Source organism: Rhinolophus sinicus, linkage group LG11 (genome assembly GCF_036562045.2).
Source record: "Rhinolophus sinicus isolate RSC01 linkage group LG11, ASM3656204v1, whole genome shotgun sequence".
Taxonomy (NCBI): domain Eukaryota; kingdom Metazoa; phylum Chordata; class Mammalia; order Chiroptera; family Rhinolophidae; genus Rhinolophus; species Rhinolophus sinicus.
In genome coordinates this window covers 22,154,690-22,173,426 of record NC_133760.1, presented here as the reverse complement: position 1 = coordinate 22,173,426, position 18,737 = coordinate 22,154,690, and positions in this window count along the sequence as shown.

The following is an 18,737-nucleotide window of genomic DNA, read 5'->3' as shown; positions in this document are numbered from 1 at the left end:
AGTGTGTGCACTTTGGTTTGGGCATCTTTGAGGAATGAGGCGCCTTCCAGGACTAGCAGAGAATCATCCTCTGTGCCCTCACTGGCCTGCAGCTCCTCTGAGGAGAGCTCAAGAAATGGACCTAGTGCTTGGGTTTTCAAATGAGCAACTGAACTGTCTGCCTCAGTTCCTGTGTACCTTAAAAACACTTACGTAATGTGTGTACACATACACACACACATTGTTAAAAGTGTGGGTACTTTCTAGCCATATCCCAGTAAAGTTTTGGGTATCTTACATCATTTAATAATGGGTGATGAGCTCATAAAACGGTGTCTTGTGGTAACCAATGAAGTAATGAGATTGGAAGTCTTGAATTTTTAAATTAGTTCCGTATTCAAGGGTGATTTATTTGAGACAAAGAAACTCTTTGACTAAACTTGAGTAAAGGGAATGCATGATAAGAAATGGAGAGTATGAGACTAAAAGGAGAAAATTAGCTATAAGCCCTTTACGTCTCTCCATCTGTCTCCTCCCACCTTCCTTCCCCTTCTTTCTGGGGAAATACACTCTCTTGGCTTTGCACAACTGCTCTAACTGCCTGACTTTTCCAATTTTTCACTTTGAGCCGGTTCTTTCTGCTTCCTCACGCACCTGGGCGCACAAATGGCCACTCCACTTGGCCTTCCCGGACAGCAGATTCCTGGTTCTCATCCCTGTCTGCTCCGTTCCCAGCAGTTTTATTCTTCATACCCACTTCATTTACTCATATCGGTGTGTTGGCTGCTATGTTTATTCATCTTTCCCAGCGGACCCCAGCTTTATAAGAGCAAGTGCTCTGTCTGTCTGGTTTACTCAGCCTCAGAGTCTCCCACGATGCCTGGCACACAGAAGTTGCTAAATAAGTCTCTGCTAAGTGAATGGATGAACAGACCTGCACCATACATGACCCTTGTGACCATCTCTTGTTTATACCCAGCCAGCATTCCTAGTCCCTTTTTCTAGAAATAGCCCCTTCCTTTTCCTTTAGGTCCAGGCCCGGTTAATTAGCATATGTTATCCCCTAGCCACAATAACCAGTTTAGGGTTGGGCTTGGGACCCAGATTGATCCAGTGAGACTTCATTCTAACTTTTATTGGAACTATTAGCAAAATGGTAGCTTAGCTACCACACAGGTAGCTAAGCCTGTGTCCAGGGCTTCCAGCATCTATTCTGCTGTGTAAGAATGATGTCATCACCAAGGAAAGCATACACAAAGGTAGAGAAAAACCAAGTCTGAAGAAATTGTTTGAGACCGTGGGTCCAGCCTTACCTGACTCAAGAATTACCTTCTCTCTGTACTTTTCAGTTGCATGAACTAAAGCTTTCCTCCCTCTTCTCCTCCAGATTTTTCCTTTTAATAAGACCAGCAGATTTGGGGCCCCGTTCTGAATCCCAACCTTTCCCATCCTGAATTTACTGGATGGAAAGGCAAGCACTCCCTGGGCTAGGCACCTGAGAACAAAGTTTCCCTTAGGATGAGCTGGGGCCCAGCGCAAGTCTCTGAGGGCTGTGGAGGCACCCTTTCTGCCAAGTGCCTGCTGGAGAGACCTGGTGGGGTGGGTTTTATCTTGCTCAGATAATATTACTAAGAAAACTCAAAACAAAAAAAGTAAATTAGAGTTGGGCTTATGTTTCATTTAGCCTGAGCATCTTAACGACAAATTCCAACTCAGAGCTAACAGTTGGTCATGATGTGTGTGAACCCTTCATGAAGCGTCCACCACCGTCCCGGCAGCTATGGTCAGCATCGTGTGGCCTGTTCCTCGCTCAGCAGGAACATGGGAGATCAGCTTCTCTCAGGCAGTGTGGGCTCAAGTTGCGTAAAGGGCAGAAGAATCAATGGGCTTTCTAGTGAAACTGTCATCTATCTGTGAGACTGTGTTGAAGGCTGAGCTGGAGACGCAGGAAGGAATGGTGAGGTCTGTGGATGCATAAAAGGGTTTTTGGTTGAACTTTGCAGGGAGTTCCTGGAAGAACTCCTGAGCCTTCCTGGCTGGGTGTGGGGGCAAGAAAGGGCAAACTGATGGCTGAACTCCCCTCCAGCCTCTTGCAGGCTAAAAGAGAGGTTGTATATCTTCACACAGCAGGAGGCCTAGGGTATCTCTTCTTTATCAAGTCCCGTTTCCTCCGTGGTATTTCCAAGTCTTTGGTACATTTGACAGTTTCCATTGTGTAACTGATTGCTTGGACTCCACAAATAGAAAGCCCAGCAGAACCAACCCCGCACCAAGGTGCCAACCTTCCTCTTCCCAGTTTCACTTACAGAAAAGGAAAGTGTCCCTGCAGCACATAGCTGAGAATATGCCTCCCTTGCCAGGGCCAAGTCCAAGGATCTGAGAGACGTGGGGGGTCCTGAGAGCCCTCGCTGCGAGCATTGGATGGGGAGCACTGTTTGAGACGTGGAAGGTGGGGGTCAGGCCCTGGCAGGTGCAGGTCTTGATAGACCCAGTCAAGGGGCTCTTGCCTGAGAGACAGAAAGGACTCCTGTGCTGGGGAGACCAGGTTTCGTAGGAGGCGTGCAGTGGCCCCACTGTGCTTCCAGAGGAGAGAAGAAGAGGGGAGCCGGAGCTGGCAGCCTGGCAGAAGCTCAGCCCCGCCCCTCTGCACCCTGCCTCACTGCGCAGCTGGGGATACGTCCCCTCATATCTCTTTAACCCAGTTTCTTTCTGTGTAATGGGGGTGAAAAGACTTGCCTCACAGACCTGTGGTAATTATTAGACCAGTAAAAGCATGTAAACTGTGTGGGGCTCTGGCAGAGGGACGGGCTTGGTCAAAGCCGTTGCTCCTCTGTGTTCTGTCTCTGCTTGCTTTGCGTGGCATGTGCATACCTGGGCCCAGCAGTGCCAGGAAGACCAGCTTCTTTTTCGTGCTTGTATGGCACCTAACCAATGGCAGGTGCTCAGGATATGGGTATTTAAGTTCCTTCCTCTGTGGGCTCCGTGCATTTCTGTTCAGCATGTGCTCCATGCTGTGATTTGCATTGGGCACCGCTGCTACCTCAGGGATGAGGCAGATGTCCCTCCCCTAGGATTTGTGCCGTTCAGCCAGGAGCTGCCCCTTTCTCATCCCTGCCTGGGGCCAGGCCCTCCCCTCTCCCCCACGTGCACGATGACATAGGTGTTATTGTCCCTGCTGTACAGAAAGGCAGCTGTGACCCAGGACGATGTGAGCTCTGCATACAAAAAGGAATAAAACCGAACGGACCCCGGTGTAAGCGAGGCCTCTGACTCCTGTCTGTGAAGAGAGTCGGGCTGTGGCTCCCCTGTAGGCTGGAGCACAACCGAGCTCCCAGGATTGAGGGCAGGCGCTAGGTATGGTTCAATGAGGTGCCTGAGATCTCTGTTCTGATTCCCGCGTGTACGCGCACGTGTGTGTGTATGTGGGAGTGAGTGAGAGAGACTGCAGGCTATACAGAGAAGAGAGGCTGGGTCCCAGTGGAAGAACTTCCCGGGCTGTACGTGGCAGCCACCACTGAGGCCCCTGCTTGCAGGAAGAAGAGCTGTGGCCACGGTCAGGTCAGGAAGGCACTCCAGGACCCCCTGCCTTGCCTGGGCTCCCCAGGAGAGGATGCTCCACTTGGCAGCGGAGGGCCTGCGCTGCTGTAGCCAACCACACCAGCAGAGCGTGCGCAGGGCGGTGTGGACGCTGGGCATGCGTACCCACCGCTGGGCGCTCTCACCTTGGCACCCTGACGTTCTGTGGGGCACTGAAGTGAATGACATGTGTCAAGTAACTACTGAGAGGCAATTGCAGGGGGATGAGCGCATCTTACCTCATTTGATTGAAAGGCAGCATTTAATAGTCGCTGCAAGCCCAGGCAGGCAGATCTGGGTTTGTCCTTTGGCTGCTACTTAATAACTGTGACTTCGGACAATTGATTTATGGCTCCCAAAGCCTCAATTTCCCCCATCTGAAAAATGAGGGTAACGGCGTGGCTGCCATAAGAACTAAATGCACTAGGACCTGGAATGTGCTGCACAAGTGCTAGCCCTGCCCACGCCCACTGGGGGGCGGGGGGCAGTGTGAGCCCCACTCTCACTGGAGAGGGAGCGCAGGCTCAGAGGGCTTTGCTATTTACTTCTCACAGCTACTGGGGACAAGAATCCAGAGCCTTCTCATCTGACTCCAAAGCCCTCTCTGTGATGGGTTATTGATTTTTCTTCTCTTTTAATAACCGTCTTCTCGTACACAGTGGCCAGAGAGTTTGCAAGTCAGGAAGTCAGTTGCAGCCTGCCGGACTACCTCTGGGTGCTGTCATTGTTCTCTTGGGTTTAGGGGAAGGCCTTTCAGACGAACAGCAATCCCCTCTTCCTACAGGACCCTGGTCCCGGGGAGCACCACTGTCAGACCTATAGTGACACTCTTCTTTCATAAAAACATGTTTTAATATTAAACTAACAAAATCTGCATGTGGTAAAAAAAAAAAAATCAAGCCGAACAAGTAGGTACAAAGTCCAAACGGAGTGTCTTCTTTAGGTTAGACTCTCAGGTTTCTCTTCTAGGGGCAACCATGGTTGTGACAGTTTCCTTTTCCTGTTTTTAAAATTTCCAAAATTTTGTACCCCTTTGGAAGTATTATATTTGTGTGTTTGTGCATGTGTGTCTACATATCCTTTATTAATACCAAAGTGTGCTTACTGTATACACACACACACACACACACACACCATACCCTTTTGTGCCTTTCAGTAACGTATCTTAGAGAATATTCTATATTGCCTCTGTTAGATCTGGCTCATTCTTTGTTCATCTTATTAGGTGAATGAGGTCTAGTTCATTCTTTTTCATGGTTGTATAATATTCCATTATATGGACATACCAGCATTATTTATTCTTTACTGGTGGATAACATTTACTTTCACCCCAGTTTTTGCTATTATAGACAATACTACAACTAACATATTTAGACAAATGGCATTGAATACATTTGAGAACATATCTGTAGAACAATATCCTGGAAGTGGTATCCCCAAGGTAGAAGGTTGGTGTATTTATAACTCTCATGGATATTAGCACAGTATCTGTCTGAGAGGTTGTATAAATTATGCTCATCCCATCGTGTGGAAAGATCTTTATCTCCACTTCCTTGCATTCATCTGTGTATTAATAAACTTTTGCTGTTCATGAATCAAACAGGTGATTAATGGAATCTCATTGTTGTTTTGATTGGCACTTTTTTAAACATTGGGTGAGGTTGTGTTGCACTTTTATTAAGCAGCTTACTTATCAGCTAATTATTAAATTGTTCCATTAATTGGTTACAATGATGTCTGTACTATTAATTAGTTGAAATGCTTCTGCTGACTCAGCCCAGATAGCCCAAAGGAAGGGGGGTGGAACATGATGGCTTTCCCATAACTTAATTAATTCACCAGCTCAGCTGAAAAGGCTAAACTGGACTTCTTCTGTAAGGCAGGCTGTATAAGCCTTGCCTTTTAGACCAGGAGTTGGCCAACTTGTTTCTTAAAGGTCCAGAGAGGAATTATTTTAGGCTTTGTGGGCCAGATGGTCTCTCTCGGAACTACCCACCTCTACCCCTATAAGTGCAAAAGCAGCCAGAGACAACATGTCCATGAATGGCCATGGATGTGTTCCAATACAACTTTATTTACACACACAGTCAGTGGCTGTATTTGGGCCTGTGAGCTGCACTTTTCAGCAGCGTGTTCTACACTGTGCATGTGTGGGTGTCAGGAGAGAGACTGGCCAATCCCTCAGTTTGCAGATTCCAAAAGGCCTACGTCTTACATACCTGAAGCCCTTCAGTGAATGCAGAGCAGTGAGGACATGAATAAATACGAGTCTGTGCAGGTATTTGGACATTTAAGACATTAGGCCTTAGGAGCACGTCACTCTGGAGAGTGAATGAGGCTGGAAGCTCGAAAGCTTTCCCATTTGCAGGTACAGCTTCCCCTCTTCATGGTTCCTATATCTCCTTACCCTGAACACACATTAACTAATTGAATCTGCCCTGCCCTGGCCACCCTCATGGCTGGACAGGCTAAAACTATTGTTTAAAACACGAAGGGGTAGCCCTGCTGTTCCTTTCTGAGGTCAAACAAAGCTGCTGGGGGCACCTCTCAAGAAGGGAGCACAGGGACGAGGGAGGCACTTCAGACCACAGAGGAAGTGAGTGCTGCTGGCCAAAGCACGAAACCAGCACTCTGGCTGTTTGGGGGTGAGGGTTACAGAGGGCTTGGAGGGTGAATGGAGGCTTCGGATGAGACAGGCGGCAGCGGCAGGCTCCGAACAGAGTGTGGCAGCCTGGGCAGGAGCTGGGTGGGGTCCTGGGTTCCCAGGGGAAACCAGGCTCGAGGAGACCTGAGATAGGGACTTTGGGTTCCGGAGGTCACAGGTGCATAGGATTTGAATGAAGGCTCTGATTCATTCATCTGCTTTGCTCCCTGTGCCTTCTCCACTGTCTAGAACTTAATAGGGTCAGTTAATGGTTGTTGGATGCGTGAGTGAATGGGGGTAATGAATCCTGCAAAAATGGGTTTTTACAGTCAGGGCAGCAACTTTTCATTTGTGGATCAAGTCACGTGAACAGTGCCTGGCACAGAACAAGTGCACAACATATGGTGGCTATTAATGTTATCAGCTATTATCATAGTGGATTTCAAATGCAAATGCAAATAATAACCATGCTTTTGACAAATGTTTGTTGATGATGTACACTATGCCAGTTGCACTTCTAAATACTTCAAATGTATTCCCTCATTTAATTTTCACAATCAATTAAGTAGGAGATGACTACTACCATCATTCCATTTTACAGATGAGAAAACTGAGTCATAGAGAGGTTAACTAACTTATGTAAAACTATACAGCTAGATGGAAAGTAAAAACATATCTCTGGTGTTTGGAGCAGTGGTTCTCAAACTCCAGCGAGTATCAAACTCCCTGGGAGGGTGTGTTAAAACTCAGATTGCTAGACCAAAACCCTAGAGATTTTGATTCAGTGGGTCAGGGGAAAGGCCCAAGAATCTGCATTTCTAACACATTTCCCTTTGATGCTGATATTGCTGGCCCTGGGGCGTTACTTTGATAACCACTGGTTTAGAGAATTTTGTGACTATTTTAAGAAAAAAAAAAAAAAAAGGTGGTTCCAGTAAAGGCCGATTAAGTTAATTTCTGGCTGTTCTTGAACCCCAAGAGAACCTTCTGAGTGGAGCTGCCCCTCCTTCTGCCTCACCCCTCCCCGTCTCTATGACTCTGGCCAATTCAGCCAGGTGGTCACAAAATGAATCCTAAGGGAAAGACATAGAGTTGCTTGCGGAAGTGATGCATCTTCTCTCTGGGAAGTGCCGAAGCGTTGAATTCAAGGTCCAGGCTCCAATTCAGAAATGCTGCCCCCAAATTTTACTGCAAGAGAATGGAATCTGCTTGGGCCCTGCCTGAAATGCAAGCACAGCTCTTCAGATTTTAGAGTCTTACCCCTTGCAAGTGCTAAATTACCCTATAAACAAAATACATCTGGTGTTTGACTCATGGAAAATATTTCTCTATGGTTGAAAAGAAGTGTGTGGACAGTCTGACTCCATTAATTTCCACTGGAGTGACTCGGAACCATCTGGTTGGGCTCTGCTGCAGGGGGAGGGTGGAGGCCGGACCCCTCAGCAGGCAGTCTGGGAAGCTCAGTGTGGGCTCCAAGGGCCTGTGGGTAGGTGCCCATGTTGCTGGTTTCCCCAACAGGCCAGGGGAGGCTTCCTGACACCACTGTGCACACTCTAGAAGTTTCTGAGACACTTGGAGTACGCTGGTGTTGGTAGAGATGGCATGGATCCCAGTGGCTTCTTCTCCCCAATTGGGGATCTGCTGGGTGGGCTGCTGTGTCCAGTGTCCCAGTGATGTTTGTGTGGCCCAATACAATGGACACGTTCCGGTCCCTCCAAGCAGCTCTTCTGGCACAGTCCTGGGCTCTCCCTTCAAGGCTCACAGGAAGGGAGAGGGGCTCCTTCTGGGGGCCACTGGACCCAGCTATTTGGAGAAGGCAAGACCTTGGCACAGGTTCAGTAAGCTGGGCCACAGGGGCCACGAGGGGCAGGTTGGCCTTTAAAGTGGCACGGGCTTGGGTTCAAACTGTAAATTTCTCCTCGCCATGGCCATGTGCCCTTTGCCAAGTTATTAATTAACCTCGCTGACCTCTGTGTCATCATCTTTAAAATGGAGACTTTTAATAGTCAATGTGGCAATTATCCAGTTGCATATCAAGTCACTTGATCAGTGCCTGGCACATCGAAGGTGCTGGAAGAAAGATGGCTGTGAATACAGTTATGAATTGTAAGCTGCCCCATGATGACTACCTCCTCATTCTCCTTCCCCCTTCACCCCCAAAGTGAGTACACCTGGTACACTCGTAGGGAAAACAGTGTGATGGAGAGGAACGGATATAGTCTTTGCTGGGATGCGGACAAGCTGTTCCAATCTAAGCTCTGCCATTGACTGGCGTTCTGACATCAGCAGTAAGTCATTTCCCTGAGGCTCATTTTGCTTGTCTGTAAAGTGGGATAATTGCATTCCCATGAAAGGGTGATGGTGAGGGCGATATGAAATATGTAAAGAGTATGTAGCTCAGGTCTGGAACTTGGAAGATGTTCCAAGCACATTATATTTCTCCCCAAGTTCCCTTTTCCAGCACTAAAAGTAGAAACCATCGACAGCAAGAAAAGCCTGAATGCAGTGTAGTGTGAGTGACGCATGAAGAATGAAAACTGATTGTGGGGCCAGGATGTGAAGACCCAGGTCGAAGCCCTGGCATAGGTTTGGTGTGCACTCTTGTTTGCAGTTCCTCAGGCAGGATTCTCCTTCCCATGGAGCCCGTTATCACCAATGGGGCCATTTCTGCGTACATCCAAAGCTCCTGATTAGAGGCTCATGAATATTCAGATACTTGTCTCCCCTTATTTGCCTGACTATTAGCATTCTGTCTCTAGGCTTATTTTGCGTTTTTTTCTCTATTGCATGTTTGTTCAGTTTTTCATGCTTTATTGTCAGATGTGACCAGTTTTGAGACAACCCCAACTATCCTCCGTTCTTGGAAAGGCTGGGTCTCCTCTCTGCCCTGGCCAGCTTTCCCTGGCTCTTTCTGCTCCCAGAGATGAGTAGGTGGTGGAACAGCCTGCAAAGTGCCACTTTGGGAACTTGCTTCTGCATTTTTTAAAATTCATATTGATAATAATAATTCAGTACATGTGTCTATAAGTTCACATTTTACAAAGAGATTTCATATCATCCTGTTTTACAGCCTTGCTTTCTGCAAATGCAAAATGCTGACATTCTTTTCTGAATGGGGCCATGTCTCTTTTCCTTCTGAATATTTAACAATACGATTTAAACAAAACTGAATCTGTTTTAAAGCCCAGCTGTACAATGATTTCTCACAACGGCACAACATAAAAGGGGATTTGTTCTTTTCTCTCCCTATGCTGGTTGGAACTTTATCTGAAGTATGTCTGGCTCTCTAGGAGATACAGACTGTATTAGTTTCCTATTGCTGCTGTAACAAATCACCACAGAACTGGTGGTTTAGAAAAATACAAATTTATTCTCTTACAGTTCTGGAAGTCAGCAATCTAAAATGGGTTGGTAGGACTGTGTTCCTTCTGGAAATTCTAAGGGAAAATCCTTTTCCTTGTCTTTTCGGCTTCTAATGGCCATATGCATTCCTTGGCTCAAGGTTCCTTTCTCCACCTTCAAAGCCAGCACTCCAGCATCTCCAAATCCTCAGCTCTCTCTTTCTGACTTTAGTTTCTTTGTCATCGCACCTTCTTCTCTGACTCTGACCCTCCTGCCTCCCTCTTGTAAAGACCTGTGATGACACTGAGCCCACCTGGATAGTCCAGGATCATCTCCCCACGTCAAGGCCCTGAATTTAATCACACGTGAAAAGTCCCCTTTGCCACAGAAGATAACGTGATCATAGGCTTGGACCTGGGTACGTGTGGGTGGCCATTGTACCTACTACGCCATCTTTCTGGGTTAGTAAGAAGACCCAGATTGCTTGGGACTGAGACCTGCTTGCTGGTCTAGGATGTGGATACTCTGGCTTCTCTTCTTCTTCCTTAAGGGTGGGCTCCTCCTCACAGCTTCTGTGTATTTCTGGCTGCAAGATCACAATGTCTCGAAGGGCGACATGGAGGGCTGGTGGTGGCGGATTTGGCAACAGATCCCCAACTTCCTAGCCAGCTTTCTGTGTCCCCAAGGATCTTCCTTAAATGCCGTACCCCATTTGATCCCCGCAATTACCTCTGAAATGGGAATTATTACCACCAGTTGGCGCTGAGGTGTAGAGAAGTTAAACAATGTGCCTCCTATCTCTTGTGAAATATGGTGAATGGATGCGGGTGCGAGACGGGCCTGGATTCCAATCCAGATCTCACTTTGTGACTGCGCACATTACTGCACTTCTCTGAGCCTCAGTTTCTCCATCGGTAAGTACCCATTCACAGTTGTGAGCATTAAATGAAGTTAGCTTATAAAGCACGTCTTATAGTATAGAGTCTGGAGCAGTGCATGTTAGCTGTTTTATCATAATTATTACCATTAAAATTATCACTATTCCTGAGCAATGTATTTTCCATGCTTGCTGGAAGTTGTTTTAATAATAACTACTGAAATTGCTGTTATTATTCTAGACTGAGGGCAAGCACAGGAGTGATTACCTAAGATTTCTTGGACCCGGGAAAGTCTGCATTGATTGGGTATGTGCTGTTCTACTCACACAGGGAAAAGTACCTTGGGCACACTATCACATTTGATCCCCAAACTAAAGCCAGGCAGTAGGTACCACTACTACCCCCATTTTACATACAAAGAAAACGAGGCTGGGGTAAGTGAAGTGCTTCGTCCATCTTCATACTGATGTTAATGGGTGGAATTACATTCGCCCCCTGGGTCTGCCAGAGCCTGGACTCTTAATCCTGCTCTGTCTGTGCCTTGCTGAGTCAGTCCCTGGTAGACTTCACAGGCCAGGTAGCCCTGCCCATCTCTGACAGTAAGCGCACCCTGCAGCCTGCAGGCCTGAAAGCACCCCGGGAGGCTGAGCGCCAGCTGTCAATTAGAGCTCATTAGGATGCCGCTGTCTCAGGCAGAAACTGGTGCTTCTGACTGGGTCCTCCGCTCACCGGGCAGCAATGGGCCCCCGGGGCATTTCCTCACTCCTGCCCACAGCTATTTCCTCATACACGTCCTTCTCCATCACCATAAAAGTCAACATTTACATTGAGACTGATAGGAACACTGAAGCGGAGGGAGCAACTGGGGGAGTTTTCCTCAGAACAGAAAATGCCCAATTTCCAAAGATCTGGCTCAAGCACAAATAAGTGTTGACTTCAGTCCTTCTGGGAGCCGCTGCCATGCATACCAACAGGTCCCGGTTCTGCGCCAGGACAGCTCAGCCTTCTCACGGGGTGTTTGTCAACGGGAGGATCTATGTGGGGCCCGTGGAGGTCTTGAATAATGTATAAATTCCACAGGTTTAGGTTGATTAAAACGCTAAGTGCATTATCCAGCTGGAGCAAAAGGCTCTTGAGTGTCTGATCGTTGAAAGTTATTGATCTTCAAGGACTTTTGTCTTCTCACTCTGCTCCGCGACAATAAATTCCAGGGCCATTTGATCCATGGGAGATCAGAACGCACATAAGGACATGTCCATGTCAATTCATATCGAATGGGAATAGTGCACCATATATTTGATCCTCATAGAGCCATAAGGAAGAAAACACATTCAGATTTTCCCTCTCTGGCTACCTTTTCCCAGACAGAAAGCTGAAAGCAGGGAAGGAATGAGAAGCCGGTTACTAGACTACCAAGAATGATGTTCTGTGCTTCATCACCGGCCATGTGCTTGATTGTCAAGATTTCTGATGCCATCAGGGCATTAGGGAAGCTTTGACCTGTAACCTGGCCTGTGGGAAACAGACCTACAAACCTGGGTTTCCTGGAAGAGTGGAATGTGATGGTACATCAGGCAAGGGTATTATCCCACTAGGAAACCTCTCACAGGAAGACCTGAGAAAGGCAGACGCCAGGATACCCAGACTCCAGGGAGAAAACTTGGCCCTGCCCAGGATACTGTGTCTGTCCTATGCCTGCCCCCTTCCCACTTAGGAGCTTAAAATAACTCATTGTCTGGTTTCACAGGTTCCCAGACAGAGAGGGATTTTGCTCCAGGATGAACCATATCCCGAGTCTTACCCATACCTGATTTAAATGAGATTTAGATGAGATTTTGGATGTACCGTTGCTGGAATTGGTTAAGAATTTTGGGGCTACTGGGATGGGGTGAATGTATTTTACACATGAGAAGGATATGAATTTGGGTGACTAGAGGGCAGAGTGTTTTGGGTTAGATTGTGTTCCCCTAAATTTACATGTTAAAGTCCTAACCTCCAATACCTCAGAGTATGACCTTATTTATCAATAGGGTCTTTATGGAGGTAATCAAATTAAAGTGAGGTCATAGGGTGGTCCCTAATCCAATATGACTGGTGTTCTTATAAAAAGGGGGTAATTTGAACACAGAGAAACCATACACAGGGAGAACACATGTGAAGATGAAGGTAGAGATTGAGGTGATGCTTCTACAAACCAGGAAATGCTGAAGATTGCCAACAAACCATCAGAAACTAGGGGCGAGGCCTGGAACGGATCTTTCCTCACAGTCCTAAGGAACCAACTCTGCCAACACCTAGATCTCAGATGTCCAGAGTCTAGAATGGTGAGACCATACATTTCTGTTGTTTAAGCCACGCAGTTTGTGGTACTTTGATGGCAGCCCTAGCAAATTTTGGTATGTTAGCCGAGGAATTACTTTGTTCAAATGAAATTTGATGATAAGTCCATTATGTAAAGCAAACAAATGCTCTGGGTGAGGTAGGGTTTGGCATCCTGGAGACTTACTTACCCTCTTCCCTTCACCCTAAAGTAGTTCTGGGGAGGTTCTCGAGAAGCCCCCAGAATACAGTTTGAAAATCGCTGGCTTCTCTATGAATAGTAAATATTGGCAGCAACAGCTGATTAGTGGAGCTGAAGTGGTTTCCAGAAGCTCTGTGTAGAGGAGGGTTCTGAGGCTTTGTTGAGGCTCAAGAGGAAAGAAAGTGTGCAGTGGTTGATTAGTGATGTCTGTCTGCCACAGGCATGAGGGTTGGGACAGGAATACTATGTGACAACTATTTTCTGTCCCTGGAGTAGTCCACCTCCCTGATTTGGCAAAGAACAAGGCCTGCAGCCTAGCGAGATGAAGAGACTGGCTCAAAGCCACCACCATCTCTGGAATCAGGGTTGGGTGATGTTTCAAGCTTGGTTTCTACATGCATGAGCTTTCCTCTCTGTCCATAGGTTCACACTGAGTCAATGAAGAGAATGTGCCATTCATTCAGGGAAGCCCAGGTCTCAAGGTCTTTTGACCTAGAGCTGTGGTTTGCACCTGCTTTTATTTTTCTCACACTGGGGCTGTACTGTTAGATCATCCTTTGCTCCCAAATCTCTCCTATTGAGTGTTTACTGTAGTTCAGGCTCCTCCTTCCCCTCAGGCATTGACTCCACATCAGTGGTTCTCAATCAGATTAGTGGTTCTCCAGGCAATAACTGGGCCGATTTATCATAGTCTCAACTCGGGGAAGGGTGCTGTGGCATCTGTGGGTCGAGCCCAAGGATACTGCTTAGCATCCTCCAGTGCACAGGATGGTCCCCACAGCAAAGAATCACATGGCCTCAAATGCCAATTGCCAAAGTCAAGAAACTCTGCTTTAAAGTCAACCTCTCTGCCCCCCAGGCTTCTAGAAGCGTCTTTGGAGTTGCCTTTTTTTTTTCATTTCTTGCACATCCAAGAGTCCCACTTCCTAGAGTTTCGTCTCTGGTCAGCTTCCTACGGAAATCTCAGCCCATGTGAGCCAGAAGCAGGGGAAGCCATGCTGGAAATGGCTGGGAATTGGGTGGTTTGCCAGGGTCTTGACCACGCTTCTCTGGAGAGTATCACTAAGGCCCTTGAAGGAGCCTTGAGGGAATCGGTTCTGGTGAAGGGAACAGTGAAGACAAGCTGCTCTCCTGAAAGTTGTTCTGCAGATTCTGCTTCCCTCTTGCTGTGGAGTCATTGCCATGGTGATGATATGCATGGCCCCCTGGGGACTGGGCTTAGAGTTGCTCTCATTTGGAGGATGTGGTGTAAAGCAGGACTCGGTAACGGAGGGGGAATTTCGTTCTCTCTCCTGAGTCTGTTCCATACGGTTTCTAGTTTCTATTTCTAGAGAAGAAAAATTACTCTTATAGTATCACAGAATTTTAGAAACAACGGTTCATAGAAGCTCCAGTTATGGGCTGTGGCAGAACAGAAATCTGCTAGTACTTGAAATGGTCTGTTTGCATGTCTGTCATCTGTCTCTGCCACTGGGCAGGCGGTCACTGAGGCCGGGAGCCACAGCTGGTTCATCTCTGTGTCTCGGTGTCCAGCACCGTGCTATGGGCAGGAAGCACCAGCCATGTTTGCTGCATTAACGAGTGAAGGCATGGGGTGCTTCCGGTGTGTGTGTGTGTGTGTGTGTGTGTGTGTGTATGTGTGTAATAACAGCAACAGTACCTGGCACGTAGTAGGTATTCAACAAATACTTTTTAATCGTTGAGTGCTGCTGCTGGTCAGTGTGGGTGCTAAGCATGTAATATATAATAACCCATGTAACTCTCACCACCACCACAAGTGCTGAGTATGATTCTCTCCATTTTATAACAGGGGCTGCCGGGGTCAGAGAGGTTCAGTACATTGACGAAAGTCACATAACGAAGGAGGTGCAGAGCTAAGACTTGAGTCTTGGTCTGATGCTGAAATCTAAGCTTGTGTGTACTAAATACATCCTCACTTTGAATGTTAAGCAAGGACATCGGGGCCTGTCTTGTACTCCAGGGCAGCACAGGGAACTTCTGCATAAGAGATAGGCCTGCGGAAACCAGCTTTTGGGAAGAGGCATCAGGGAGCAGGGGTGACGCAGGAGACTGCTGCAGTGCCACAGGGAGAGTCATCCAAACATAACACAGGCGAAGGAAAGAGACATTGTAAGGATATGCAGGGGCCTGGGGACTAAAGCATACAAAAAATGAAAGTGTTTTGGGGAAAAAAGAAACCCAGCAAAATTAGGAGATGTGGGTATAGGGACAGCAAGATGAATTTGTTTTGAGTATGTTAAGGTCGAGGCTACTGAGGAACATCTAGAGGGACATACAAGAAAGGTAATAAGTCACTTTCAATATTTTGAGGTAGAAACCCATAAAATATAAATCATGTTTAACAAAGCAGACGATGGTTCATATGATAACTGAGAGGGATTAGGTGCTGCCTTTAGCTATGATTGGATCCAGGGTTCAAGGATGACATCAGGGCCCCAATCCTCTCCAGCTCTTGAGAAGACAGAGAGCATGGCTCAGAAGTGCCAAACTCGAATCCTAGTAGCTCAGCAACTTGAGGGTGGGAGTGGAAGAGGGAGAGAGAGAGAGAGAGAGAGAGAGAGAGAGAGAGAGAGAATGATTTGGTGGCTTTATCAACAGCTTCCAGACTCCTGGGCCTCTGGCAGTCAATACCCCCTCCCCAACTGAAGTCGGAGATGTAGGGGTCTCTACTGATGGTCCCTCCAGAATCCCATGGAGTGATGACTTAGCACTCCAGCGTCCACTCTAATGAGTCGGTTGGTGTTTATCATTCATTCTGCAAGAACCACATTCCAGAAAGGGGATCATTCAGAAGGCAGAGTCAGAGAAGAGGGTCTGAGTTTATGACTCTTTTAAAAAAGCATGTCCTGGTTTTGTCTTCAGTCTCTTCTTGACTTTCCTATGGGCCTCCAGGTCACAGGTGCTGCTTAGGAGTAAGGAATGTGTTTCAGAGAAGGCTATGCCATTAGCACAGGTAATTGAGAGTTGATATATAGGAAAAGGCAGCAACCCCTTTGCAGTTTTATTGCTTGTTTTGTTCACAGTTACCTGCAATATGGCAGGGCTGCAGATGGATAGAAATATGCTTCAGTGTAACACATTTACAACAGGGGGAGTCACGCCCCCCAAAACACAACTGCTCAACGCCAAAAGCTGTCTTTTCATTTCCGAATCTGTGTTGCTTTCTGCATACAAAGAGACAGATGATTATTGCAGTAATTGACAATTGAGTTGTGGTCATACGCTGAGGAGGTACTTAAAACAGTTGTTCATAAATATAAAATCAGCCTATTATGATTCGCAGGAGAGGAAGATGAAAGCAGACCCTGGTAACAAAGTCTGAGATGGAGCTTAGAGCTCGGATTCGAAGATGGGAGAATGCAGGTCTTTCCAGCAAAAGGAGGGATGGTTTGGGCTGGGTTGCACCTGAGTTCTTCTGGGTACATGTGATGACATGGAGATGGTCCCAGGTCTCCCCCTTCAGGAAGAACTTTGGCCCCAGCTGTGTGGTCAGCAAAGGGTCTTTAGCTGCCAGCCCCCTTCCAGGATTGCCTCAGCTGGAAGACCCAGAGACAATAAGTGATTCAGGGGCTATGTGGCAGGTGAGTATGGCCCCCTAAAACATCTTCATCAGAACCTATGAATCTGGTACCTGACATGGGAAAAAGATATGTTGTTAAGTCTCTTTAAATTAAGGAACTATTACTATCAACCTAGTGTAAATCAATCAGGAGGCTTCGCTAATATTAAATGACAAAACTTTATCCAAGGGTCTTAAGATTTGCAAAGTAGCAAACACTACCAGGTAACAACCCCAGGGTTCTGAAGAAAAGAGAAAAGTTGAGAATTCTTAGAGTAAAAAGTACATTCTTGAGAAGAATCCGTCCTGCATTCTTAGCTTCTGGATTGGTTCAAGATGGTGATCTTCCCCGTGTTGGGTGGTCTGGAATAATGGATGTCAGGTGGTGTGAATACATGAATATTTTTTCCTAAATTATTCAGAGGGTTATTTATAGGATTTGTATATATCTCCAGGCATTGAGGCATAACTGAAAAGTTCAAAAGTTTAAGTCCTCAGGCTAGTTAAAATAAAATAAAATCTATGTCTCATGTTTTAGCCCATTCTGGTTTAATTATGTTAGCTGGGGTATGGTAACTCCATTTTGTTTCTTCACTCTTTGCTCAAACCTTAGATGGATTATCCTAGTAGGCCCTAAATATAACCATAAGGGAGGCAGAAGGGTCAGTAAAAGAAGAAAATGTGATAATGGAAGCAGAGAGAGAGGGGAGATGTGATGACAGGAGCAGAGGTTGGAGTGATGCATTTTAAGGATGGGGGGAAAGGCCACAAGCCAAAGAACATAGGCAGCCTCTAGAAGCTGGACGAGGCAAGGAAATCGATTCTCCCTAGCACCTCCAGAGGAAATGCAGCTGTGCCCAAACCTTCATTTTAGCCCCATAAAACCCACTTCAGATTTCTGACCTCCAGAACTGTACACGAATAAATTTGTTGTTTAAAGCCACTTTAAGCCAGAGTTTGTGGTAATTTATTACTGCAGCCATAGGATACTCACAGAGGGGATAAAGACCCCACCATCCTAGCCCAAGACAGGGCAGTTCACAGGCAGACGATTCTAGGTCCAGAGAGCCCTGTGGTGTGAACCGGGGCTATTATTGTTCCTGCCTCAGAGCCCGACTTACTCTTTGCTTACTCCTGCTTCCTTCCCCTCTCCTCAATAGGTGTTGATCCCAGTAACACCCTCTAATAGATACACCAACCTCCAAACACTATCTCTGAGTCAGCTCCCTGGGGAGTCTATGCTGTGTTGATAGTAGGGTCCCCCAATGATTCAGAACCTAAGCACTGGGTCCATCTGCGCTGGCTTCCCATCTTGGTAACCTTGGGAGTGTTGCCTTGCCTCTTTAGGACTCAGTCTCCTCCACTGTAAAATGAGGCTGCAAACTACTACTCAGAGACTTGTAGCAGGCCCCGACTTAGCCCACACGTACCACCTGGTCCAGGGCCTGCCTTGAGCGAATGTCTCAGTAGTTTTCTTGATGCGATTGATGATGGTACTGTGAGAGTGGAAGTGACACTGACACACGTTGTGATGGGGGGCATGATGGTGAGGGTGAGCACAGGGAATGACTTGAGAACTCCAGGGGCTTGTGGACAGGTCCATGGCTTATAGAAAACCATATCTGTAAGGCCATCGGTTGTTCAGTTTAGCGCCTAAGAGGGTCACGGAGTAAAGTACAGAGGAAAGACCTTTTCAGACTGATTTTCTACCCACCTCCCCCGCCCCTTGTCTGACCAGTTCTGGGTTGGATTCTGGTCTCCATGCCAGATACACACTGAGCGTCGTGTTCCACACTGGGCAGTGGCCAACCTGGGAGCTGCTCCTGGGGTTCATTCTGTCTTCGTTTCTAGGACTTGTCTTTGCTGCTCCAAGGCTCAGGCTCTTGGGACTGTCTGTTGAAGGAGACGCATGACCTGCTTTGGGGCTTGGGGCCTTGCAGATGATGTCTCACTTTCCCCAAGGGGACCCAGAGCCTGCACCTAAGACTGGAAACGGGGGTCATATGAGGACTGTAGAAAGATAGAAGGCAGGAGATAACTTTTAAATGATTATCTGACTTTAAATGACACTTTTTAAAAAACTTGAAGCATAAATTACATTCATGGATTTCAACTATAAAATTTCTTCCACTCCCTCCCCAAAAACAGCCCCTTGAAGAGTATAAAAACTGACTCTCCTGCTTTCACTCCTGGCCTCAGACAGTTCAGCCTGTCAGG